This window comes from Myotis yumanensis, unplaced genomic scaffold (genome assembly GCF_028538775.1).
Source record: "Myotis yumanensis isolate MYYU_CA2020_CCGP unplaced genomic scaffold, mMyoYum1.0.hap1 SCAF_10, whole genome shotgun sequence".
Classification (NCBI taxonomy): Eukaryota; Metazoa; Chordata; class Mammalia; order Chiroptera; family Vespertilionidae; genus Myotis; species Myotis yumanensis.
The window spans coordinates 46,946,976-46,974,738 of NW_027223761.1; the positions used below are offsets into that span (position 1 = coordinate 46,946,976).

Below are 27,763 nucleotides of genomic sequence, written 5' to 3' on the forward strand. Positions count from 1 at the left end.
AAAAGAAAACAAAATCAAAAGATGGAGCAAGAACTCAAATATGGATGACAAAGTGTGAGTCTCTGAATGTAACCACGTCTGACTAGATATCTGGGTTTTCTCCTTAAGCCGGGTTGAGTTAAATGTCTATTTGCAATTTCAAGTGCTGACCAATACCTTCTTTCTTCACCCCCCCTTCACAAGTGGTAAACCAATGCTCTCTTCGCCTCATGCAAAGCAGCTTCCCCTCATCTGAGCTGAGTATCTGCTGACATCCCTGTCTGCTGGGCATTTCAAAGTACTTTCATAAACAGTTTCCTCCATCTGAGATATATTAGTGGCAACCATTAGGATAACCTTTTTTGACTTTGTTACAAAAATACTTATATAATCGAGACTGACCTGTATATACAGTTTCTTATTCAATTTTCTATCAACAAATATTTATTTTTAAACTATATGCTAGTCATATTCTAGGCAACCAATGCTCTACATTAATTTTCCCATGTCATTAAAAAATCTTTATAGCCCTAGCTGGTTTGGTTCAGCGGATAGAGTGTCGGCCTGTGGACTGAAGGGACCCGGGTTCGATTCCAGTCAAGGACATGTACCATGCTTGCAGGCTTGATTCCCGGCCCTAGTCAAGGTGCGTGAGAGTGGGAAGCAACCAATTGATGTGTCTCTCTCATATTGATGTTTCTCTCTGTCTCTCCCCCTCTCTTCCACTCTCTCTAAAAATCAATGGAAAAATATCCTCGGGTGAGGATTAAAAAAAAAAGGCTTTATAAATATCATTTATTATTTTAAACCAGCACAGACTATACAATTGTACAGATGGCTTCTTTTTTAAGACTTCATTTTGTTTAGAGCAGCTTTAGGTTCACAGCAAAATGGAAGGTACAGAGATTTCCCATATGCCCTCTTACCCCCTTCCAGAAAGTTTCTAAACTAAACCTTTCTTGTGAAACATTTAGTTTGTTTCCAAATTGTATGAATAATGATAGACACGTACATAGTGCCATCTAAGTCACCATTTCCATAGGATAGATTCTCAGAAGTAGAATTTCTGAAAGAACTTCATATTTCACATGTGGGAAAAAAAAAACAGAAAAAAAATGACCAATCACTGCTGTAATCAAGTCTCTGTCCCCTCTGACCCCACATAACCTGAAGAGATGTGACCTAAAGGGCCTTCAGACAGAAGCTTCCTGTTCCGTGTGAGTGCCCTCCTCAGCTGTGCTCAAGGGCTTCCGACTGACAGACAGACAGACAGCCGCCCTCCACCATGCAGCCGGGCCTCTGGAGGAGGGGAGCACAGACCTGCTCCTAGGGATTGTTTGAAAAGAGTGGCATCAGGGCAAGCCTGAAAGGGAAATGCCAGGACAAGAAAGTCAGGGCTAACTGTCACTCAACTTTCCTTTTTAAGGATCTTTTTCTCTCTCTGTTTTTCTCTCTCTTTTTCTCTGTCTGTTTTTCCTTCAGAAGCACGTGTGATTTATAGTGGGGAAAAAATAATTTCTTGAGAAAAGCAACAACAAAATGAGTTTCTCAAATTCAGTGTGAGGCCCTAACCGGTTTGGCTCAGTGGATAGAGCATCGGCCTGTGGACTGAAGGGTCCCGGGTTTGATTCCGGTCAAGGGCATGTATCTTGGTTGTGGGCACATCCCCAGTAGGGGGTGTGCAGGAGGCAGCTGATCGATGTTTCTCTCTCATCGATGTTTCTAACTCTCTATCCCTCTCCCTTCCTCTCTGTAAAAAATCAATAAAATATATATTTTTTTAAAAATTCAGTGTGAGGCTGGAGACAACCTTCTGGTTCCTGGAAGAGCAGCTGTGAGTTATCTGGCCTGGCAATGCTGCCTACAAATCACGGGCTGACACAGAAAAACACACATGCACGTGAGTCACCCCACACGAGGGACAGGCTGGTTCTCCCTGGAGCCACCACAAAGGGCCATTGATGACTGTCTTCCGGACCTGGAAGAGGCTCCAAACTCCAGGGGGTGAGTCTAGCACCAGTCAGTGGGAGCCTCCAAAACACAGACTTCTGACTCCTTGCCAGAACTTTCTAGCCGGCAGAGTAGTCCAAAGATGCAACCAGCTGCTCTCAGAGGCAGTAACGCCGTTGTCTCGGGTGGCGTGGCAGGGATCCCAGCGCCAGGCAGGACGTGGGTTCTCAGCCTTTACAGTGTCAGGACCCCTCTACACTCTTAAAAATCATTGAGGATTCCAGACGACAGTGTTTACGTGGGTCCTACCTATCAATATTTACCTTGCTAGAAATTAAAACAAACACTGTTGAATACTTATTCATTTTTAAATAACCTTAGCAATTTCTTTGTACTTTAACATGAAGAACATATTTCTATGAAAAATAACTGTTTTCTCCAGCAAAAAATTAATGAGAAGAGTAGCATGCCTTAAATCTTTGTTATCTCTTTTACTATCTAGATTAATAGAACACAGCTGGATTCTCATATCTGCTCCTACATTTCGTCTGTTGCAATATCTGCTTTGGGCTAAAGTGTAATGAAGAACACCCCTCCTCCTCTCTGTAGCTAGAAAAGGGAGGAGTATCTGAACTGTTTTTTTTTTTTTTCAGGGAAGTGGGGGCATGTTTCCTTGATACCTCACCAAAACTTGACTTGTGGGAGTTTCTTAGGTTGGTTACAAAGTGGAACCTGAAACCATATCGATGAACTTCTCATTCCTGTGCATTCCTGTGAGGATGAGACTTATAGGGACAAATAATATCTTAGTATTATTACAAAAATAGTTTTGACTTCACAGGTCCCCTGAAGGGGTCTTGGAAACCTCCATGGGTTCCCAGATCACACTTGAGAATTGCTGAAGTAGGGCCTTGAAACAGCTGTTCATTCATTCCCCACACACACACTGAGCACCTACTGTGTGAAATACCTGGATATAACCAGGACAGAGACACAGACCCTACGCCCAAAGAGGTCACAGTCTAACAGTAATAAGAGAAACCACTTATTGAGTGCTCAGCCTTATCCGAGTTCTGCAGGAAGCATTCTACGGACATTACTCCATACGACTTTATAACAGAAAATTACCTGTTTTTACAGATGAGGAACCTGAAGCTTAGAGAAGTGATCCTATAGAATAAAGAGGTAATATGCAAATTGACCCTAACTCCATCACACCATCTTAAGATGGCTGTGCTCACAGTGGAGGCAGGGGTCCTGTAACACAAGATGGCTGCGCCCACAGCAGAGGCAGGATTCCCGCAATGAGCCATAGCAAGCAATCAGCAGGGACCTGAGGCTGTGCACCCCCGCCCAGTGGGGCTTGACTGGGGACCTCAGGCCATGCCCCCTGCCCCAGTGCCAGGTTGGGGGACCTGAGGGTGTGCCAGGGGACCTAAGGCTGCGCCCCCCACCCATCGGGGCTTGACGGGGGACCTGAGGCTGCACCCCCTGCCCAGCGCTGGGCCGGGGGACCTGAGGCTGTGCCCCCCACCTGGAGGGGCTTGACGGGGGTGGGGCCAGCCGGGTCTGGATCTCTCGCTATTTCGAGGTGCACGCAGGTGGGCGGGGACTTGACTCTGGGTCCCACAGTGTGTCCCGGACTCTGACAGGAAGAAGATCTTCATATACATTTTACATATAATTTTCTTTTATCTCTGACACTTCTATTATAGAGAAAGGGCAAATAGCAATATTAAAATATTTCCTCTAATTAATTCCCTTTTAATGTGCATGAATTTTGTGCACCGGGCCACTAGTATACCTTATATCAGGTCACAGACTGGCAAAGCCAGGATTTTAAAAAGTTTCTTTTTCAATTGCAAATTACATTCAGTATTATTTTGTATTAGTTTCCGGTGTGCAGCATAGTGGTTAGATAATCATATACTTTACAAGGTGTTCCTCCTGGTATTTCCAGTCCCTACCTGGCATCACACACAGTTATTACAATATTATTGACTATATTTCCTATGCTGCACTCTACATCCTGGAGGCTATTTCATGACTACTAAGTTGTACTTCTGGTTGTTGGCAGGGGGAATCGAAGATGGCGGCATAGGTAAACACCGGAGACTGCCGCCGTGGACAACCACTTCAAAAATACAACTAAAAGTCGGAGCGGACATCAACCAGAACCACGGGAAGGCTGGCTGAGGAGAGTCTCTTCAACTAGAAGCAAAAACAACAGCATTCCGACGCTCAGCGGAGGCGCAGTGTGGAAAATTTAAAGGTACGGCGGTGCGGTGGTGAGGGTGCACGCGCAAAGCGGGCTGGCGGCTGAGGGCGCGATTGTCGTTTTCAATCAGGAGCGAGTCTCAGACTCTGGGCTACAGATCCGGGCGAGTCTCTAGGGACCCAGACTCAAATGGGAGAAGCGGGACTGTCTGGCTACGGTCCCTCCGAGGTTTGCAGCGATTGCTGGGACAGAGAGGCAGAGCCCCTGGGGACCGACTGAGAGCGGCCATAGCTGCTCCCTCCCCCCGCCCTGTTGAGCCCACCCCGCCCAAACCCTGCGCACAGCCATTTGCCGATCGCCTCAGGCAAGGGCTGGACTAGCGCCTCCCCTGAGGACTGAAGTTTTCCCACAGCTGATTTCCACAGCCAGTCGGCCTGGTGGTCAAATCCCTCTAGTGTTAACTACAACAATTAAGGCTTGGCTAGAACAAGACTGCGCACAGAGACCACAAGGGGGTGCACCAAGAAAGCATAAAAGATGCGGAGACAAAAAAACATGACAGAAATGGAGGATATGGAGCTAAGAATCGCAATTTTGAGGGCTTGCCATAAATTTGTGCAGAGCCTCACGAAAACTAATGAGACCCTTGATGCTACGATAAAGAAATTAGAAAGTAAGCATACACGGACTGAAATAAAGAATATTATACCCAATAGCAGACCAGAGGAGCACAAGAATCAAACCAAAGATTCGACAAAAAACACCCAATTGGAAAAGCAAAATGAAAAAAGAATCCGAAAGTGTGAAGATAGTGTAAGGAGCCTCTGGGACAGCTTTAAGCGGACTAATATCAGAGTCATTGGAGTGCCAGAAGATGAGAGACAGCAAGATATTGAAAACCTATTTCAAGAAATAATGGCAGAAAACTTCCCCCACCTGGAGAAAGAAATGGACTTACAGGTCCAAGAAGCGCAGAGAACCCCAAACAAAAGGAATCCAAAGAGGACCACACCAAGACACATCATCATTAAAATGCCAAGAGCAAAAGACAAAGAGAAAATCTTAAAAGCAGCAAGAGAAAGAGGCTCAATTACCTACAAGGGAATACCCATACGACTGTCAGCTGATTTCTCAACAGAAACTTTGCAGGCCAGAAGGGAATGGCAAGAAATATTCAAAGTGCTGAATACCAAGAACGTACAACCAAGATTACTTTATCCAGCAAAGCTATCATTCAGAATTGAAGGTCAGATAAAGAGCTTCACAGATAAGGAAAAGCTAAAGGAGTTCATCACCGCCAAACCAGTATTATATGAAATGCTGAAAGGTATCCTTTAAGAAGAGGAAGAAGAAGAAAAAGGTAAAGATACAAATTATGAACAACAAATATGCATCTATCAACAAATGAATCTAAGAATCAAGTGAATAAATAACCTGATGTACAGAATGAACTGGTGACTATAATGAATCAGGGACATAGAAAGGGAATGGACTGACTATTCTTGGGGGAAAAGGGGTATGGGAGATGTGGGAAGTGACTGGACAAAAATCATGCACCTATGGATGAACTCAGTGGGTGGGGAGTGAGGGTGGAGGGTGGGGTGGGAGCTGGAAGGAGGGGAGTTATGGGGGGAAAAAAGAGGAACAAATGTAATAATCTGAACAATAAAGATTAAAAAAAAAAAAAAAAAAGTTGTACTTCTTACTCCCTTCACCTTTGCACCCAGCCCCCCAACCTCCCCACTATGGTAACCATCAGTCTAATCTCTGCATCTATGAGTCTGCTGAAGCCAGGATTTTGAGCCAAAATGAGAACAACTAGGTTAAATTGCTATTCTGTACATTAAAAGATATATTTTTTGCCCGGCTGGTGTGGCTCAGTGGCTGAGTATTGACCCATGAACCAACAGGTCACCAGTCTGATACCTGGACAGGGCACATGCCTAGGTTGTAGGCTCAATCCCCAGTAGGTGGCATGCAGGAGGCGGCCGATTGAGGTTCCTCTCTCATCAATATTTCTATCTTTCTATCCCTCTCCTTACCTCTCTCTCTTTAAAAAAATCAATAAAAAACATATTTTTTAAAAAATAAAAGACTATTCTCTTTTAAAAAATATTTTTTTATTTGAGTGGTCTTTATTTCTACAAATGAGAAAACTACATTGTGAAATGTATATAGAGAGGTAGGCAATGTTTAGGTCTGCTTCTATAAAGACCTTGGAGATGCTGATATTAATTATTCAGATGCCTACAAATTAACTCAAGGAACATCCAGAATCTCTAGGATAAGCCTCTGAACCTAGCAGTATTGATAATTTTTTAATTATCATGGTAAAATATACATAACATAGAATTTACCATTTTAATCATTTTTAAGTGTACAATTCAGTGGCATTAAGTACATTCACAATATTCTGCAACCATCACACTATCTCCAGGACCTTCTCATCACCTCAAACGGAAATTCTGTACCCATTCCTTCTTTCCTTCAGCCCCTGGTAACTTGTATTCTACTTTCTAAGTTTGCCTATTCCAGGCAACTCATATAAGTGGAATCACACAATATTTCCTTTTGTGTCTGGCTTATTTCAATTAGCATAATGTTTTTAAGGTTTATCCACAATTTAGCATGTGTCAGTACTTCATTCCTTTTTAAGGCTAAATAATATTTCATTGTATGTGTATACCACATTTTGTTTATCTATTCATCTGTTGGTGGATGCTTCTCAGTGCATTTTTTTTATTTTTTATTTTTAAAGAATCTAGAGTTAAATTCATTGATTTCCGCCCCCCCCCCCTTTTTTTTGGAGAGAGAGAGAGGAAGGGGGGTGGATAGAAACATTGATGTGTTGCTCCACCCATTCATGCATTCATTGGTTGATACCCACATGTTCCCTGAACAGGGATTACTAGTAAACCCACAACCTTGGCTTACTGGGGGACACTCTAACCAACTGAGCCACCCTACCAGGGCTCAATGCATTTTAAATCAACAATTACTGTGATACATTCATTTAAAATTTTCTGTAACCGGTAAAAAGGAATCATTGTCTGAGAAGACTTTTGAGATTTTAATGCTCATAAATTGTTTAGAAATTTGGGGTCTTTAGATCCTAAGTGGTAGAACACCGGTGTTTGGTTTCTTGGGACTGGTGTAGCTTTGTTTGCAAAAGTGTTGGTAGTGGTATGGTGTGTATTTATAAAATAAATAACAATAATTTATTCTGGCAAAAAAAAACAAAAAAAAACAAAAAACAATTACTGTGATAGTCCTAGGCAGTTTTGCTCAGTGGATAGAGTGTCGGCCTGCAGACCAAAGGGTCCAGGGTTTGATTCCGGTCAAGGGCACACACCTTGGTTGCAGGCTCCTCCCTGGCCTGGGCTCTGGTCGGGGCTCGTGCAGGAGGCAATAAGACGTTTTTCATTCACACCGATGTTTCTCTCCATCTTTCCCTCTCTCTCCCACTCTCCCTAAGAATCAAGGGAAAAAACACCCTCGGGTAAGGATTAACAAAAAACAAACAGACAAAAAAACAATTCCTGTGATAGAAGTAAGCGCAGTTCCTAAGAGGGAGAGGCAGAGGAGGAGCAGCCAATCCAACTTGGGGTGGGACAGCCAGGAACGGATACCTGAGCAGACTTGATGGAATGGTGGGAACTGCCAGGAAAAAGATAGGAGGGGAGGAACCCAGTACCAAAGCCTGGAGGAGCAGTAGAGAGGACCACAGCCAATCCCGCGGGGCTGAGTCGGGTTTGTGTGGGAGAGGGGCAAGAAGTGAGGCTTACAGAGCATTTAAGATGGACCAGGTGCTGTGTGAAGCCTCTTAGACGTTTTAACCTATTTAACCATTACAACAACCCTATGAGAGAAAACCAGGGCTTCTTGAGTATATACCGACGGTGAGGTACTGTTCTTAGTGCTTCGTATGCAATAACAAATTTACTCCCCACAACAACTCTATGAGGTCAGTATTATTATCATTCCCATTTGACAGTAAGGCATAGAGATGATTTTAAAAAATGTGCCTAAGCCCTGGCTGGTTTGGCTCAGTGGATAGAGCGTTGGCCTTCGGACTGAAGGGTCCCAGGTTCGATTCCAGTCAAAGGCATATGCCCGGGTTGTGGGCTTGATCCCTGGTTGGGGGCTTGCAGGAGGCAGCCAAACAATGATTCTCTCTCATCATTGATGTTTCTATCTCTTTCTCCCTCTCCCTTCCTCTCAGAAATAAATAAAATTTTTTTTAAATGTGCCTAAGATCGTGCTAGTAAGCTGGGGTTTGAACCCAGATTTCAGCAGCTACGCTCATCACCTGACAGCCAGGGGCATGGGGACAAGGTAAGGAGTTTAGACTTTCATCTGACAGGGCCACTGGACAGGTTTGGGCAGAAAGCAACTGGTTCTGATTTGCATTTTATCCTCATTCTAGCTGCTATATGGGGAATGATAGGCAGGAACAAGCCTCGAGGCAGAGATGCCAGTTAGTAAGCCAGGTGAGAAAGGATGAGAATGGGGCAGGCAGTGGAATTACAGACAAGGGGAGGGTTTTGAGAGAGATTCAGGTCCCAGAATGGTCAGCCTCTGGTGATCTATTGGTGAGGGGTCAGGGATGACTCCCAGGTTTCTGAGAGAATGACAGCGCTATCAGAGAGATGGGGATACGTGGGAAGAATAGGTTTCGGGCTGGGGAGAATCAAAGGGCACAGATAAGGAGATAATTGGGGATAGACTGAGTCTTAGATACAACCACAGGGAGAGATCTAGGCACATAAGCTCCATGAAGGCAAAGATCTTTGTTTCATTCACTGATGTGTCCCAGCCAAAAAAAGTACCTGGCTTATGACACCCAGCTCTTTCCAGGCAGCTTTGAGCCATGGTCATCTCTTGGGACAACTGGCCCAAGCACCACAAGACTGGGGGCAAGGGAAAGCCCTACCACAAGAAGCAAAAATATGAGCTGGGACACTTGCTGCCAATAGTAAGATTGCCCCTGCCCTCAGACACCCAGTCTGTGTGAGGGGACGCAGCAAGAAATACTGTGCCTTGAGGCTGGACATAGGCAACTGCTCCTGGCGCTCGGAGTGTTGTGTGCAAGGGTTACTGGTGTTATTACAACGCACCCAACACCGAGCTGGTCCACACCAAGACTCTAGTAAAGAACTGCATCGTGCTCACTGACCACACACCGTACCCACTGGGCACTGCCTCTGGGCCACAAGAAGGGGGCCAAGCTGACTCCTGAGGAGGAAAAGATTTTAAACAAAAAACGATTAAAAAAAAACGTTCAGGAGAGACCTGGCCGAGTGGTTCAGTTGGTTGGAGCATCGTCCCATGCACCAGAGTCACAGGTCTGATTCCCAGTCAGGCAGGTACAGGAGGCAACCGATCGATGTTTTACATTCTCTCTCTCAGATCAATGAATATATCCTCAGGTGAGGATTAAAAAAAAAAGGAAAGTTTAGAAGAAACGTGAAGAAAGGGAGAACAATACCACAATCAGCAGTCTTCTAGAAGAGCAGTAACAGAGGGGCAAGATTCTTGCGTGCATCGCTACAAGACCAGGCCAATGTGGCTCAGCAGATGGCTATGTGCTAGAGGGCAAGGAGCTGGACTTTTATCTAAGGACAATCGGGGCCCAGAAAGGCAACTAAATTGTCCTTCCCTATTATCTTAGCTCATATAATAAAGGTATTTATTGCTCTAAAAAAAGAAACAGTTGTTGAATGGATGAGTATGGGTCTAGAGGAGGAAAGAGCTGTGGCCTGAGGTTAGGAAATCAAGACCGGAGCTGCAGCCACAGAGGTGGTCAGCCGCCTGTGGATGGAGGAGAGCTATAAGGACAGAACTCTGCAGACACTAACACTTAAAAGAGGGAGACAAAAAAAGCCGATGCATGTTTCTCTCTCACATCAATGTTTCTCACTCACTTGCTCTCACTCTCCATTCCTCTCTCTCTCAAATCAATTTTAAAACATTATAAAAAAATAAAAAGCTGATGGCCAGGGAAATGCACATTTTTTATTAGTTAACTGCTTAACACACCTCTATAAATGTTTTTTCCTATAAATTTTAGTTATTTACTTTTTAAAAATATATATTCTTATTGATTTCAGACAGGAAGGGAGAGGGAGAGAGATAGAAACATCAATGATGAGAGAGAGTCATTGATTGGCTGCTTCCTACACACCCACTACTAGGGGTCGAGTCTACAACCTAGCATGTGCTCTGACCTGGAATTGAACCTCTTGGTTCATAGGTCTATGCTCAACCACTGAGCCATGCCGGCCAGGCTTAGCTGTTTACTTTTTTATAGCCTCTTCATAGGATATTGATTTATAATATCATTTTCAATAGAAGGAAGAGAAAGAACTTGTCTCTATGGTTGATCAAAATTCATTCTTTGTAGTTGATAGTTTTAAAAAGTTTCTTTTTGCTTCACCCATTATTATTGGTAACCCTATCTAATAAAAGAGTAATATGCAAATTAACCATCACTCTGCAACAAAGATGGCGGCACCCATAGCAGCCAGGGCAGGATGCTGGCTGCATCACCCTGGTAACGTGAGCCCAGCAGGTATTGCCATGATGACCCGGAGCAGGCAAGCGACCAACAGGGCCTGCTGGCGGGTCGCCGCAGGGACCCCCGAGCAGGCAAGCACAGCCCGCAGGCAGTGCCCAGCAGGGCCTGCTTGCCGTCACCATGGTGCGGAGCAGACAGGCCCCGCAGAGAGCAGAGAACCTTGGGGAGCGGGCCTAAGCCATCAGTAGGACATCCCCTGAGGGCTCCCGGATTGGAGAGGGTGCAGGTTGGGCTGAGGGACCCCCCGCCTCCCTCCCCGCCCCCATGCACAAATATTGTGCACCGGGCCTCTAGTGTAATATAAATTATTAGGATTATTGTCAACTTTGGGGAGTCTCTATTTTGCACTGAGTTGTTTTTTTTTTTCATTGCAACCAATTCTTATTTTGTGAATGCACCATCTTCTATGAGGATGCTCATTAGATAACTTTTAAATTTGTTTATTTGTTTTTTTGGTTTGTTCCTTGAGTTATCTCTGCTTCCTTCATTTTTTTTTTCTGTTAGTTTATCTTGTCCTTTACATCTTACTTAAATGTTTGGTCATCTTTGATTATTTCTGCATGCTTGAGAATGAGGGGAGAGGAGTTGCCTTTGACTTTGGGCTAAAAACCTTGTTGTATAATGAGCAGGCATAGAACCAGCCGAACAACCAGACATAGATGATAGTCCTAATTCATGCTGTTTATTTCGAATAAACCATCAATTTTCTTGCAAGGCTGTGGGCAGGATCCTGGAAGCCAGACCCTCTGCACACAGGGATAGGAGGGGGAAATTGATGGTTAAGGTTTCACCCTATTGCTCATTTTTATCATGAGGGTAGTGGTGGCAAAAACTTCGAGAACACCAGTATAAACAACCTCCCTAATTATTTGCCCCTGAAATCCACTGCTTTTTAAGGTTACCCTCCAAAGAGATCTACGTTGCCATCTTCCTTTCAGCAAGTGAAACTAAATCTCAGCAAGAGTTCTGCCTCTGGAACTGTGTTTGAGGGCTGGTCGGAGCCCTGGCCACAAGGCCCTTCCTCTTCCACATGCTCACAGTACAGAAAACACTTCTCAAAGCTCTTCTTACGCCAGTGTGAACAAGGCGCAAAGACATGACAAATGACCAATGCCACATTTTTAATTTTTAAAAACTGGGTCAGTCACAGATCTAAATAACACCAAAACAGCTGCTTGCAAGTCCCCTCCCCGCCACACACACACACAACAAGGTCTAATTATAAACTGCAAGAACTAAACCAGACATGTGCATTTGATTATAATATTAGTAATTGTAATTAGTAATTTGCCAGGTGGATTTTGCATTGACTATATGGTCCCAGTTCAGAGTGGGGGTAGTAATTTGTAATATGTTTAACCAGGTGTGGTGTTTCACCTTTGTCCCAAGGCGAAGGCAAGATCAAACTGGTTCTGTCCAGTCTCACTTGGACCAGGAGGTAAGGATTTCCCTTCAGGGCACCATAACCCCATCCAGGAGGCCACATCCCTTTAACCCATGTTCTGGGGCTTCTGAGAGTCAATGTTACTGACATGTAAAGAGCCAGGTGGGGAAGGAAAGCTCGCCCAGGCCTCCAGAGCAAAAAAGCTCATTTCAAAGTGGATGCTTGGGGAGCAGCCCAGCTCTGCAGGCAGCGGACAGTCTGCTCCAGACCACAGTGTGCGGGACAGCTGGTCACCAAAGCAGTTCCTACTTCACGGTTCCTTCTCCCTTCAAACCACCCTCCCATTCCAGATTTCTCCACATCTTCCTCTTCTGTGGCCCATGGTGAGTGGCACCCCACTCTCTTCTCCTCCTTCCACAGCCTGTGGTCATTTATCTGGAAATGACCAGACTTCATGTCTGGAGAAGTTCTAGCCTCTGTAAGTGGATGACTCATGTCTATCATAAAGATCGTGTTGGGGATAGGAGCTGCCTTTAGGGATGAAATGAACAGGTTTGATGATTTCAGTGGCACTGAGAGGGCATGGTGAGAGAGGGACAGTTGGATTTTTTTTTTCTTTAAGATTTCTTATGCCCTAACCGGTTTGGCTCAGTGGATAGAGCGTCGGCCTGCGGACTCAAGGGTCCCAGGTTCGATTCCAGTCAAGGGCATGTACCTTGGTTGTGGGCACATCCCCAGTAGGGACTGTGCAGGAGGCAGCTGATCGATGTTTCTCTCTCATCGATGTTTCTAACTCTCTATCCCTCTCCCTTCCTCACTGTAAAAAATCAATAAAAAATATTTTATAAAAAAAAAAAAAGATTTCTGCTGGGGTCCAACCCCAGCAGGTCCAGGGGTCCCCAAAGGTGTGGACGGAGTCGGCAAAGAAGGAATGACACGGAGACAGTGTTCAGTTGATCAGCAGCCTAGCCAGGATCTCCAGCGAAGTTCTGGCTCTAGGTTCTCTTGCCAAGTTCTGTAGTCAGGTTCTGTTCAGGTTCTCCAGCCAGGTTCTGTGTCCATGTTCTCTGGCTAGGTTCTCCAGCCAGGTTCTAGCCCGGATCTCCAGTCAGGTTCTGTTGCCAGGTTCTAGTCAGGTTCTCCTGCCATGTTCTGTCTAGGTTCTTCAGCAAAGTTCTGTAGCCAGGTTCTGTCCAGGATCTTTTGCCATGTTCTCTCCTTAGGTTCTCTCTCTAGGTTCTGTATAGGATCTCCAGCCAAGTCCTATCTCTAGGTTCTGTGTCTAGGTTCTTTCTCTAGTTGTCTCGTTACACCTGTATTTATACCAGTTGATTTTAATCCTATCAATTTCTATTCCAAAGGTTAGGGCATTTCTTATCTCCATTCCAGGGAGTAAAGATTATGTAGCTTAAGCATGATTGTTTGTAGTTAAAGTGATTAACTACCCACCTGGCACTTAGTTAAGGGGTTGTATCCCCTCCCTAACCTCAGGGAAAAATCCCCACCTGGGGAAACAACCTTTCTCGGAGAGGTGACCTTGGTTAAAACACATAGCGCCAAGAAGGGGAGCAAACAGATTAAGAACAGTATGCCATATACGCCAGGTCCCTTGAAACATATGCTGTGCAGATGTTTCTTCTCTGCAGCGATTGTGTCAAGCAGCAAGGATGGACCGGCTCCCGGCAGATTTCTTATTTTAATCAACTGTATCAATCAATTAACCAACCTCTAGTTCAGATCAAAGGTCTCCTATTCTACTATTAGTAGTTACAATTCATTGAGTCCCTTTGAGTGTCAGCACTCTTTGATCGTTTTCATTATTTCCAGTTCTTTCACCATTCTTTTTTTATTAAATTTATTGGGGTGACATTGGTTAATAGGGTCATATAGGTTTTAAGTGCACATTTCTATGATACATGATCTGTATATTGCAGTGTGTACCCACCACCCAAAGTCAAATCATCTTCCTCACCATATATTTGTCTCCCTTTACCCTTTGCTACCTCCCTCTGGCATCCACCATACTGTTGTCTGTCTGTGACTACGAGTTTCAGTTCTATATCCCACACATGAGTGAAATCATATGGTTCTTAGGTTTTTTTTTGACTGATTTATTTCACTTAGCATAATATTCTCAAGACCCATCCATGTTGTCACAGTAGTAGCTCATCTTTTCTTATGGCTGAATAGTATCCTATAGTATATATGTACCACATCTTCATTATCAAATACTCTATCAAAGGACACCTTGGGCCCTGGCCAGTTTGGCTCAGTGGATAGAGCATCAGCCTGTGGACTGAAGGGTCCCAGGTTCGATTCCATTCAAGGGCACATGTCCAGGTGGTGGGCTCAATCCCTAGTGAGGGGTGTGCAGGAGGCAGCCAAGCAATGATTCTATTTCATCACTGATGTTTCTATCTCTCTCTCCTTCTCCCTTCCTATCTGATATATAGATATAGATATAGATATAGATATAGATATAGATACATATAGATACATATAGATATATATAGATATATAGATAGATATAGATAGATAGATATAGATATAGATATAGATATAGATATAGATATAGATATAGATATAGATATAGATATAGATATAGATATATAGATATATAGATATATAGATTTTTTTTTAAGAAAGACACCTTGGTTATCTCCATCTCTTGGCCATAGTGAATAATGCTGCAATGAATACAGAGGTGCATATATCTTTGCGAACAAATGTTTCTGAGTTTTTCTGGTAGATACCCTCCTTTCATCCTTCTTACAAGGTGAACACGTATCTGCATGTTTTTGGTTTTTTTTTTAAATATTTTATTGATTTTTTACAGAGAGGAAGGGAGAGAGATAGAGAGTTAGAAACATTGATGAGAGAGAAACATCAATCAGCTGCCTCCTGCACATCTCCTACTGGGGATGTGCCCGCAACCCAGGTACATGCCCTTCACCGGAATCGAACCTGGGACCTTTCAGTCCGCAGGCCGACGCTCTATCCACTGAGCCAAACCGGTTTCGGCTATCTGCATGTTATAAATAAAAAAACTGAGGCCTTCTGATCAAGGGTATCTTAACAAAGATTTCAACAGTTTACTCTTTCATTGTAGCAGTGGACAAGAAAGAAAGAAAGAAAGAAAGAAAGAAAGAAAGAAAGAAAGAAAGAAAGAAAGAAAGAAAGGAAGGAAGGAAGGAAGGAAGGAAGGAAGGAAGGAAGGAAGGAAGGAAGGAAAAGAAAAGAAAAGAAAAGAAAAGAAAAGAAAAGAAAAGAAAAGAAAAGAAAAGAAAAGAAAAGAAAAGAAAAGAAAAGAAAAGAAAAGAAAAGAAAAGAAAAGAAAGAAAATGAGGTTCTCAGAGGCTGACCATCTCATTCAAGACAACCCTCCAAGATACATAATGAAATTAGAGTTTGCTCATTAGTCATTCCTATTGAAAGACTAGGAAGAGACTGTGTGTATAGTCAGACCAATGAGCTATCCAGACTAGAGTCACTGTGATGATGGCACAAAGAAAGCATTGAAGAAAGGCTTGCTTGCAAATCCTTACCTCCTAGGTTAGGTGTGTACCCACTGCATTCCTACCTACTTACATTCACCCATTAGGAAACTAACTTTTATTAGGTATTGACTGTATGTCAAATATGGTGCTGGACACCTGATACTTCATCTCATCTGTTTCTTATTACCCTCCTATGAAATGAGAATTATCACCCCCACTTTTCTGATGAGGAAATTGATAGTCAGTGTCATTATGTAACTTTCCTGAGGTCAAATAGCCAGTGAATGGTAGAGCTATGATTTTGAACCCAGATTAGAGAGATTCCAGAGTCTGCTCCATGCTGAGGCAGGATCGTAAGAAGCTATGGAATGGGGAAGCTGAGACAGATAGCTGAACAAACTGGCCGAGGAATTTGCAGCCAGATACCGAAGGTCAGCAGGGTGGAAAGCCCCAGGTGTACAGCAACAGGCAAAATCGGCGCTGGACCTCGCCTCAGGGTGGCCGTTCCTCCCCTAGCATATCGCTGATCATGTGGCTTAGGACTCCCTGACCTTTCCTTCCGAGAGATAACATCTAGCCCCAGTTGTATTTTAGCTCCAGGCCCAAAAGCAACAAAACCTAGTAGGCAATGCCAGGACCAGCTTCGATCACTGATGACCCTCTTTCCTGGCGCTGACCAATCAGCAAAGACTACAACCCTGAAAGAGTGCACATGGAAAACCTGGTGAACATTCTATTGAGATCTCCCCCATGACCTCTCCTAAACCCTCAGCCTTTAAAAACCTTCAAAACAAAGGACCTATTTGGCGCCTTTCCCTTCCGCCTCTCCTTCCCCCACAGGCACGCATCTCCTAAACTCTAAGGGACCCCAGGAGACTTGCAACCAAGGCAGCAATGGTCAAGGGCAGCTCATCCCAGACTAATGCCTGAACCTGTCTCCCAGGCCCTCTTTTCTCTAACTTCTCAGTGAGCTAAAAGCAGCCCAGCCTGGGCTCATTTCTTTCCTATAACATTTTTAGAAAACCAAAGCAGGCCTGTCTAGACTGTCTTTTGTTGCTTCTTTTTTTATTATTATTATTATTGTTGTTGTTGTTTTTGTTTATTTATTTATTTATTTTATCATTTAGAATGGTTTTTTTTCTCTCCTTTTTTTTTTCTTCTTCTTCTTTTTTTCTTTCTTTTTATTTTTTATTTTTATTTTTTGTTGCTTCTTCAATCCTAGGTCCATCCTTGTCTCACTGTCCCCAGCTTTAATAAATGTACTCTCCAAATCACCTGGACTCGTATTATGAAATCTTTTCTGCACGAAGGCAAGAACCACACGATGCTGGCTGGTCCCAGGCAGGCCTGTCCAGGGCCAAGTCCCCTTTCTGGTAACAATGTGGCCTCTATGAATCAAGAACCTGCTCCTCTTAAAGCAATTCTCACGGTCTTTTTAGGCCTCAGAACAAATCGGTTGTGACTAAGTGTAAGAAAGTTTTATCTAGAAAGGCTCTGTGCTGATGCATTCCAGGCCTCCCGGATGAGTTAGTCAAATGCTAACTGAGAATTGGGATGACATAATGGTGTCAGTGTCTAAAAACACCTAGAAAAGTTTCCATTTGCATCTGTGAAAATCTGCTTCAGCTCCCTACAGGGCAAGTTGAGCCTGCGTCTCTTGAGGCAGTGACTATTCTCATTCACCTGTTGCAGTAGCTCCTCGCTTTGGACCAGGCACCCTGTAATTATTGCCATTTGATGAATACATACCATTGGCCAGATAACCCTACAAGCATCATCTCACTTAATCTCTACAACTATCCTGCAGGGTTGATATTTCTATTTCACAGGTGCAGACCCTAAGGCTCAGAGAGATTAAGCAACTTCCCATTAAAGAGTAGCAGAACTGGTAGAACTCAGACTATCAGATAAGACCTCTCAGAGGAGGTGATCCTAGAGGATGCATTTGAGAGGAAAAAGATAAGAAAAATCCTTCCACTTGGAAGCAACAGACAGGGTTATAGAAACAGGAAAGAGCACGGTCTTGCTCATACCTAATTCAATAGAATTCTTTTTTTGTTTTTAGAAACGCATCTTTCTCAAGTCTTTCCAAAACATTCCACTAACTTTTCATAGAAATAATAGCTCCACTTTTCACACTCATATTTCACAGATTTACACTTTAATTAAATTATACCAGGTGTGCCTGGCAAAAATTGGTTTCTTAGCAAACATCATTGACTCCTTGTAAGCATCTAATTCAATTGGTGCTGAGTTAACTTCCTCATACCACAATTTTCTCGCCAGTAAAATAGTGTTGTTATAAGGATTTAATGAGTTAATATATATATAAATAGCTTTGTCAGCACTCGATAAATGTTTGTGTGCAGAAGCACACAGGTGTGCCTTAGTTGATAAATTTTCCAGAAGCAATGGGGAGCATCAGCTAATCCCATGAATTGGTTATGTGGAACTCCATTAAGAACTTCTTGAGGGAAGGCAGGGGAGGGTGGGGGTAAGGGGGAGAGATCAACCAAAGGACTTCTATGCATGCATATAAGCCTAACCAATGGACACAGACACCAGGCGGGTGAGGGCATGAGTGGGGTGGGGGGTGGGGGGAATGGGGGCATAAGGACACATATGTAATACCTTAATCAATAAAGAAAAAAAAAATATTTTTAAAGAACTTCTCCTGTAGCTCTACCCGGTTTGGCTCAGTGGATAGAGCATCAGCCTGCAGACTGAAAGGTCCCAGGTTCGATTCTGATCAAGGACACATGCCAGGATTGCAGGCTCGATCCCCAGTAGGGGGTGAGCAGGAGGCAGCCGATCAATGATTCTCTCTCATCATTGATGTTTCTATCTCTCTCTCCCTCTCCCTTCTTCTCTGGAATCAATAAAAATATATTTAAAAAATAAATAAATTGTAAACATGAACTATATGTTAATAAACACTGACTTCATAAAAAAAAACAAAAACTTTTCCTGTATTGGGAGTGTTTTTATTAGACAAGTATGCCTGTTATGGATCATAAAAAATCTTTCAACCCAAATATTGCTTCTAAAGTCTGGTTTTCTGATTAAATGTGCACTCTGTCCTCAATATACCTGACATATACCTTATTCACAGGTCTGGCTTGAAGGCAGGAAGCAGAACAAATGCAATTTTCTCCTTCTCCGACATTTGAATAGCTGCCACCAAAATAAATAAATAAATAATATCCTCTTTATTCTCCCATAGGGACACTTACACTGAGCTCCCGGATCTCGCCCCCACTACCGCAGATACATTCTCAGGAGTCTCAGGTTGCAAGGTATACACAAATTCCAAGAGCACTGCTGGGAGCAAAATACGCCACTCTCTGGTGACACAGGACTCTCCGTGTTGACTCCATTCCCCAGTCACTGGCAGCCAGTCATAAGCATCCTAGACATGCCACACCTCTAGTAGAAAGCTGGACGGTAAGGTCCTATGACACAAAGAGAAAGGTCTTGGATCCAAATTCACCCTTTGCCATTTGTTACCTGTGTGATCTGGGCAAGTCACTTAACCTCTCTGAGCCTCAGTTCCCTCCACTATACAACAAATAAGCTTGCCCTGGCCAGGTGGATCAGTTGGTTGGGCATCATCCTGTACACCAAAAGATTGCAGGTTTGATCCCCAGTTGGGGTATGTATGAGAGGCAACCTATCAATATTTCCCTCGTATCTCTCTCTCTCTCTCTCTCTCTCTCTCCCCCCCACCCATCCTGTCTCTAAAAAATTAATTAAAAAAAACAGATTCTCAAGTGAAGATTAAATAATAAATAAACAAACAAACAAGCTTTGCTGCATGAAATCCTTGGAAAGATTTAATGCATTAGGGCAGACATGTACCTAGCACCAGGCTGGACACATAGTAAGCCATTATTATTAGTTATTCTCAGGATAACTCCAACATTGACCCTTAGGTCTAGAGTGTGATGGTAAAAGCCAGGCTACCTGGGTTTAAATCCTGATCCTCTACTTCTGAACTGGGTCAACTTGGGAAATTTCCTTAATTCCTCTGTGCCTCATTTTCCCTATCTCTAAAATGGAAAAAAAACAAAACAAAAAAAACCCAGAAACTATCTCATTGGGTTGTTGTAAGAATGAAATAACAGAGTGTATAGGGGTGAGCACAAGTAGGTTTACAGTTGTTCATATGGAAAATAATACAATTAATTAATAATACAAGAATAAACTCTGTGTTTCATGTACTCATAATTGTCAGCCTACTTTTGCCTACACCTGTATGTAAAATGTTCAGAATAGTGCTTGAACCTATTAAGCACCAGATGTGTCATCTATTCTATTATTCCTGTATCATAACCGTGTCTTTGACTGCTAGCAACTTGGAACATGGACTGTCTTTCCTTTCTGTATCTCCAGGGTGTCTAAGTGACTGCAACCACTTAATCAATGTTAATGGAATGGATGATGCCATGCTAATTAAGACCTTCCCGGGGAAATGACACTAACCCAATTGAAACTAAGTAAGGGAGGGGGGGAAAAGGCAATTTACTGTTGCTCACATTTAAATTACCCAATCTTGCTCCAGGCACAGTTAGAACCAAAGGCTCAAATAATTTAAGGAGGGCTTAGTTTTCCAAGGTCCCCAGCACTTCTGTTTTGTTGGCTCTCTACGTGTGAAAGGCACTCTAGCCACCAGCAAGCCAAGCCTCACAGCCAGCCACTTTACCAATTCAATGGATAAAGAGCTTTTTCTCCAGAAGACCTGGCTGAAAAATTCTGGGTCGAGCCAATATGCCCATCTGTGTAGTAACTTCTGTGGTCGAGGAAATGGGGTAATCTGATTGGCTAGGTCTGCCCATCCCATGTAGAAGGAAAGGAGCAGCCCTATGCAAACATACAGATTTCCCCCAAAGAAAGAATATTCTATTATAAGGAGGAGGGGAAAGGGACACAGAGCAGGCAAAACTGCTAGATGCCCAGACACAGGCCACAGACAGTTGTTAATCTCATTATTACTAGGCGATTCCAGATAATAAAAATCTGAGGCTCAGCCATGGATTTTTTTTTAAATATATTTTTTAAAAAATATATATTTTATTGATTTTTTACAGAGAGGAAGGGAGAGGGATAGAGAGTTAGAAACATCGATGAGAGAGAAACATCGATCAGCTGCCTCCTGCACAGTCCCTACTGGGCATGTGCCCACAACCAAGGTACTTGCCCTTGACCGGAATCAAACCTGGGACCCTTCAGTCCGCAGGCCGACGCTCTATCCACTGAGCCAAACCGGTTAGGGCTAAAATATGTTTTTATTGATTTCATTTAGAGGAAGGGAGAGGGAGAGAGGGATAGAAGCTTCAATGAGAGAGAATCATTGATTGCTGCCCCTTGCATGCCACCTGAGGATTGAGACTGTAACCCAGGCATGTGCCCTGACCAGAATTGAACCATGACCTCCTGGTTCTTGGGTCAATGCTCAACCACTGAGCTACACCAGCTGAGCTCAGCCTTGGATTTTAATAGGTCTTTTAAGAAAAGTATCTTAATCTTTCTAGGTAATTACCCCAGATTTCAACCCCTTCACATGAGGCTCTTCCTCAAATCCAATCTAATCTAAACTCACACAGAGCAGGCAGGGAGGAAATGTTGGAAGAGGTGGGGTTGAGATAGGGCATGTGGCAGAGCAGCTGCAATTGATAAAAGCTACAGGAGCTGTCAAGAAGAAGGAAGACCACCCGCCCCCCGCCCCCCTCCACTGGATTTATGGCTTTAAACTGGCAGAGACCAGCTCAACCAACATGGAGACTAATTTCACCTAACGGTAACCCCTAGCCTCATTATACACTCATTGTAATTCATCAGCATATTAACCGACACACCACACATCACCAGGATTGGAAAAAGGAAGCCCATGTGAGGACACAAAATGGCCAACAGGGCTCTTCCAAAAATCTCTACTCCTTTCCTGGGATGATTCTGAATATTCCTCCCCTATTAAATAAACTTCAATAAAGGAAGCAAATTCTGCTAAAGGGGGGCTGCTCTGTCTGAGGAGTAGCCCTTTCCCTGTCTCACTGCTTCACTAATAAACTCACTTTCACTTTAAACTCTATTCTGGCTTGTGTTTGAATTCTTTCCTGCACGAAGCCAAGAACCCGTGGTGGATTGTGGGCCCTCAGGTCCCCAGGCCCCCAGAACACCTGTATCAGATGAGGGGTGATCTGTACAGAATACACGCTTGTTAAATTCTTCCCAAGTTCCATTTAAGACTTGGGATCTACTTACAGGACCAAAAATTATTCCCCAGTGGATCAGCAAAGACATTGAGAGTGATTAGCATTTTTTAGATGAAAAAAAAAACACACACTGCAAACTGCTCTCATTGCAAATCCTGCTTGGATTTGCTGAGGTGCCACTTCAGGTGTTAGCAAAAAGAGAGTAGTGAGAAGGAAGTGCTACCCCCACCAACAACCCTTCCTTCCACCTTGATCACATCTTCCCAGGTGTGATCACTGACATCGGATGTGCTTCTGCCTCATAGTGTGAGCTGACAACTAAAGAACAGCAAGTTAGTCTGTTTTGCAATAACTTTTTTCATTTTTTTTATTCCGTTGATATACAAGGATCAGGATGGACTGTCCAGAAGATTTCTATTTTGCTTGTCTCCACTACATTTTTTATCATGAAAATTTTCAAATAAACAAAATTAGAAAAGATAGTATAAAAAATATCCTTCACCCTGATTCAACAACTCTCAGTTTTGCCACACTGCTTCATCTAGTTCTCTCCTATTTCTGTGGAAGTATTTTAAAGCAATTCCCTGACCTCTCATTATTTCTTTATATATAATATATACTAGAGGCCTGATGCATGAAAATTCATACACTGGAGGGGTGGGTCCCTCAGCCCAGCCTGCCCCTCTCACAGTCTGGGAGCCCTCGGGGGTGGGAGGCGACCCGGCAATCAGGGGAAGGCGATGCCCCATCACACCTCTGCTGCTGCCACTGCCAGCAGCACAAGCCTCGGCCAGCCCTGGTTACCTGAGCCTCGGGTGGCCCTGGGAGGCTGGGCAGCTGCCATCCAAGGCTTGCCTGTGCCTTGGGTCGGCCCTGGGCAGCTAGGAAGCTGACATCTGAGGCTTGCCTGTGCCTCGGGCCAGTCCTGGGTGACTGGGGGGCTGAGGGGACTGGGGGACTCCAGAGGCAAGCACACAGAGCGGCCGGGCCCGCCTGGGGGTGGGCCCAGCCTTGCCGTGCGCCTGCCACCCTGGCAGGGCTGAAGGGACTGGGTGCCGCCATCTTGTGCTGTGGGCACTGCCATTTTTTTAGGGCGGGGCAGTCAATTAGCATATTCCCTCTTTATTGGCTGTGGGCGCCACCATCTTTGTGATGGTGTGAGGGTCAATTAGCATATTCCCTCTTTATTAGACAGGATATATATATTGATTTCAGAAAGGAAGGGAGAGATAGAAACATCAGGCCACAGGACAAACGCTGAGCCAAACCAGCTAGGGCCTCTTATTATTTCTTTTCTAGATCCTTCACTTTGTATCTCTAAAGTATGTGAATGCAGACATACCTCAGAGATGCTGTGGGTTTGGTTCCAGACCACTGCAATAAAGTCAGTACAGCAATAAAGTGAGCACAGCAATAAAGGGATCCATGACCCATTTGCTGGTGGAGGGTCTTGCCTTCAGTTTGTAAAAAACAAACAAACAAAAAACGCAACAGCTGTGAAGCACAATAAAGCGAAGAGCAATCAAATGAGGTGTGCCTATATTTTCTCACAAAACCACACTGCTGGCAACACACCTAACAAAAGAAACAAATCCTTAATATCATCTAATTTTTAGGCCATTTCCCTAGTTATCTTTTTTATCATTGGTTCAGTTGAATCAAGATCCAGATGAGGTCCACACATTGTATTTGATGATTATGTTTTCTAAGTCTTAAAATCTGGAACAGTCTCTCCTCACCTTGCCCCACCTATATTTCTTTCCCTATGCCTTTGACTTGTGATTAAACTAGTCCAGTTGTTCTATAGAATATCCCATATCCTGGATTTATCCATTTAAATCCTTGTGGAATCACTTAAACTTGAGCCTCCACCTCCTGTATTTCATGTAAACTGGAGGTTAGTTCTAAAAGCTTTATTAGAGCCCTAGCTGGTTTGGCTCAGTGGATAGAGCATCAGACTGTGGACTGAAGAGTCCCGGGTTTGATTCCGGTCAAGGGTACATGCCCAGGTTGTGGGTTCAATTCCCAGTAGGGGGCTTGCAGGAGGCAGCCAATCAATGATTCTCTCTCATCATTAATGTTTCTATCTCTGTTACCCTCTCCCTTTCTCTCTGAAATCAATGATATCCTATCTAATAATAGACAAACATGGTAATTAGCCGTACCTCCGCTATCCTTCCCATTGGCTAATCAGGGTGATATGCAAATTAACTGCCAGCCAAGATGGCGGTTAACCGCCAACAAAGATGGCGGCTAATTTGCATACTCGCAATGATGGAAGGCGAAAGGGGAAGGATGGAAGACAGTGATCAGAAACCCAGGCACAGGCAAGAGCCAGGGAGCAGGGCAAAGGTCGGCCCTGGAGGCCACCTTTGCCCTGCCAGCAGTGGGTGATCGGAGAAGCCTGGGGGGTGGGGCAGGGAAGCGGACACAGACAGCGATGCAGAAGCCGGATGCAGGGGCAGGGAAGCGGCTGCTGCCAGCGTCCCGGCTTCCCTGCCCCACACCCGGCTTCTGCGATCGGTGACCACAGAAGCCCAGTGCAGGGGCGATCACAGAAGCCGGGTGCAAGGGCAGGGAAGCAGCCACCCCCAGCATATCTGGCTGTGGCTTCCCTGCCCCCCACCCGGCTTCTGCAATCCGTGACTGCAGAAGCTGGATGCGGGGCAGGGAAGCAGCCTCCGCCAGCGCCCTGCCCACGGCTTCCCTGCCCCGCACCCAGCTTCTGCGATCCGTGACTGCAGAAGCCCAGTGCAGGGGCAATCACAGAAGCCAGGTGCGTGGGCAGGGAAGCAGCCTCAGACAGCTTCCCCGGCTGCAGCTTCCCTGCCCCACACCCAGCTTCTGCAATTGGTGATGCCTATTTTTGCATGACACTTAACTGACTACCCTCCCTGGAAGCACAGAAGAAGAAGAAGCCCCCAGAAGAAGAAGCCGCCCACCTTTGGTCCTCGCGCCAGCGCCTGGGGCTGGCTGCAGCCCAGGAGATGGACAAGCTACCGGCCAGAGGTCCCAGGCTGCAGCCACCCAGAGAAGCTACCAGCCCTGTGGTCCAGGGCGCCAGCGCCCGTGGCCAGGGAAACAGTTTCCCTCTTCTCCTACTGCAGTCATTACTTCAATATTCCCCTTCTGAATTTCTCTCCTGTGCTGCAACCCAACTCCACTTTTCATCGGAAAGATACGGAACAGAGAGAGCAGTGTTAAAAGCTTACATTTTTAAGCCGGTGTGGTTGGTACGTAAACATATAAATGGAAAACTAGAGTCCTTAAGGTAACAAAGGCTACAAAGGACAGGGACAGCGCATGACCTATTATATCCAGCAATCCATATGGGGACTGAAAACTTTGCAATGATGACAATTACTGAAGATATGAATCAACTAAAATAGTTGACAGGGACAATTCTTCCATCTTTGAAAATATCTACATCAAATCTGTTTAAATAGATTTTCATCTGCATAATATAACACATTCTGACAAGACCACCACCACCACCAATGTGGTCAGTGTTGTGCCATAAAATGTTTAATAACTGAGGGACCCCCCCCCCCCCGAGTGCACAAATTTTGTGCACCAGGCTACTAGTATATATATATAAATTTTTTTAAATAAAAGCTTTATTGGATTCATATTTTTTTCCCCCCATAAAGGGGCATCTCAATAACACATTTGTCTGGCTATTTCAGGCTTAGTAATGTTAATATTGATCAGCAGATTCAAGTGGTGTCAGCTAGATCTCTTCATTGTAAACTTCCCCATAAGCCTTTCATCTAATGCTTTCATCCTTTATTGATCTTTGCTTTGATTATATCATTAGGATTGCAAACTGGTGATTTATCTAATTGTCATTCCTTCCCCATTTATTAGTTGTTAATCATCTGTAAAGAATTTTTCCTCATTAATTAATGCTATTTGGTCACCCTGAAAGGTAGATTGAATTGGAAAGGCAGGATAATGCTTACTTAATTCCCTTAAATTGCCAATCTTCAATGTAAGGATTTTTATCTAGTTACAGCCAATGGCATTCAATGAGTTTGCTCATTTATTTTGGAGTTCCTCCTCCCTGCCATGAAATCATTAAGGTTTTAAATATTCTATGTATTTCAATAAAATTCAATCACTACTTTTTAATAATTACATTATTCTATCTGGCCAATTGGAATTACTTCAAATTGGTTCTTGAGTCCTTTTGATACAACCCATGAATCTTTGATACATTCATAGTTTTGGACTCAGCAAGATATTTCAACCTCATCTTGTACATGTACTGCCCCAGATTTGCAATCGATCATTCAAGAAGTGCTGGTACTTTCAATGGGGAATGTCCTTCAGGGACCACAATCTAGGCATTAGATGTTGCCATTGGTCATGGTTTTTAATATTTCTAGGCCTTTCTAAAAAGTACAGAAATAGTATATATTTTTTAAAGAAAAAAATCATAAGTTTATACTGATATTTCTAATTCAAATTTAATATTAAAATTCACTTTTAATAATGCCTTTGACTTCATAGTTCTCTTATACTGAAAATCTTGGTTCCTAACAATATAATTACTTATTACTTTATGCTGCACTATATAGAAAGTAGTTTCACAATACTAATATAAAGACTTCTACTAGTAATATAACAATTAAATGAAGTGTTAGCTGTCTTTGCCCTTAAAATATATTCCCCTTATATATTTAGCAAATCTATATATATATAAAAGGCTAATATGCAAAGTGCCCCCTCGGGAGTTCAATCGCTCACTATGACGTGTGCTGACCACCAGGGGGCGACGCAGAACAAAGGAAGGCCCCAGCCAGCAGCCGGGGAAGGAAGGCCCCGATTGGCCCTGATCGCAGGCGAGGCCTAGGGACCCTACCCATGCACGAATTTCATGCACCTCTAGTATACTATACTGGGGCAAGGTGGAACGCCTGTGTCCTGCCCCGCCCCTGGCTGCTCAGTGCCTACGTATGCAAATTAACCCACCATATTTGTTAGGTAATTTGCATACTCACTCCTGATTGGTGGGCATCGCAAAGGTATGGTCAATTTGCATCTTTTATTAGTGTAGATTGTAGAATTACTTGAAATAATTATCTTTTCTGTGCAGCTATAACATTAACTTGACATACAGTTAAGCCCATTGTTTTTAGTTTATATTAAAATCTTAGGAATTTTAAATTAAGTTTAAATTTTTTTTAATGTGTAACGTACATTTATAGGAGTCCAATGTCAAAAATACATAACAAATGTATTCAGAGAAGTCTCTTTTCCATCCTTGTCTCCTCTACCCTACATTACATCGAATTGTATGAAATTGCTGATAATTAACAATTTTATCAGCAAAAATGTCAATTTCTATGGTTGAACCATAAATATCCTCACTGTTTATTACAAAAAAGCTAACTGATATACATATATATATATATTTCTCCACTTTCCTTTTTTCACTGGTATATATTCCAGGATCATTCCTTCTCCTTCATTTTCAGGTGCATTGTCTTCCATGAGTGTATTGATGTACCATGATTTTTATTCAACCAAAACTCTACTACTGGACATTTAGATAGTTTCCAATCTTTTGCTATTAAAATAATGTCTCCATGAATAGTCTTGTGGGTATATTATTTCATATTTCAATCATTAGTTATAATTCTACCCTATCTAAAAGAAATCAGCCCCTCCTGCCATACATGAAGCAGCCTAAGTCATTCATGCTGGTGAACATTTGTCCTGATTTTTGGGTACCCAGTGCCTTTTGAACACCCTTCTGAAGTTAGGAGAATTTTCCCCTCTAAGTTCCACTGAGTTAGAAGGCAGAATACTCATGCTCCTCCCGTCCCCTGCAGCTAGAACACAGGCATGTGACTGGCACTCTTCCAGTCAGACGCTTCTGTGTGAGATTCGGGTGAAGAAGGGCATGATGAGAAGGAAAGGACTTCATTAAGCACTCCTTTT

General features: G+C 43.5%; 1 long non-coding RNA gene and 1 pseudogene across 1 annotated transcript in view; one reads left to right on the forward strand and one right to left on the reverse strand.

Moving 5' to 3' along the window:
- The window catches only part of LOC139017364 (uncharacterized), a 54,055-nt gene that overhangs the window by 9,382 nt on the left and 16,910 nt on the right, over positions 1-27,763 (reverse strand). The gene's annotated exons all lie outside the window — the stretch shown is intronic.
- On the forward strand, positions 9,018-9,795 carry LOC139017621 (small ribosomal subunit protein eS8 pseudogene; annotated as a pseudogene).